Raw genomic sequence first — 411 nt, 5'->3', positions numbered from 1 at the left:
TATTTTTAATACACCCTACGTGTTTAGGCCAATTCCATTTGTGTTGGATATGAGACGAGGAAAAGTCTACATATGCAATTCTTCGATGTTCTGCAGACAAACTGATATTTACACAGCATGGATGGAATGTATTTACATAGAATAGCTACCTAAATTCCCATATTCATTCACAAAGACAATTGTAAAGTTACACTGTAATGCGCACCCCAAGCCATAACTTGCGTCCTTTGAACCAATGTTCTCAAACTTGGTATTTCGCAGGTCCGGTCGTTCTAGGCAAAGTAGTTGGAGTCTCTTAACTACGTAAGTTCAATTTCTTTCCTAAACTGAGCTCTTAACCAGTGATTCCCCTGTTTCATTCTGTGGCCCGACCAGTATGTAATAAACTGCATGACACCGAGTCAGTCACCT

The sequence above is a fragment of the Penaeus monodon genome, chromosome 32 (genome assembly GCF_015228065.2).
Source record: "Penaeus monodon isolate SGIC_2016 chromosome 32, NSTDA_Pmon_1, whole genome shotgun sequence".
In the NCBI taxonomy this organism is placed as follows: Eukaryota; Metazoa; Arthropoda; class Malacostraca; order Decapoda; family Penaeidae; genus Penaeus; species Penaeus monodon.
Note: the sequence above shows the minus strand (reverse complement) of the source record.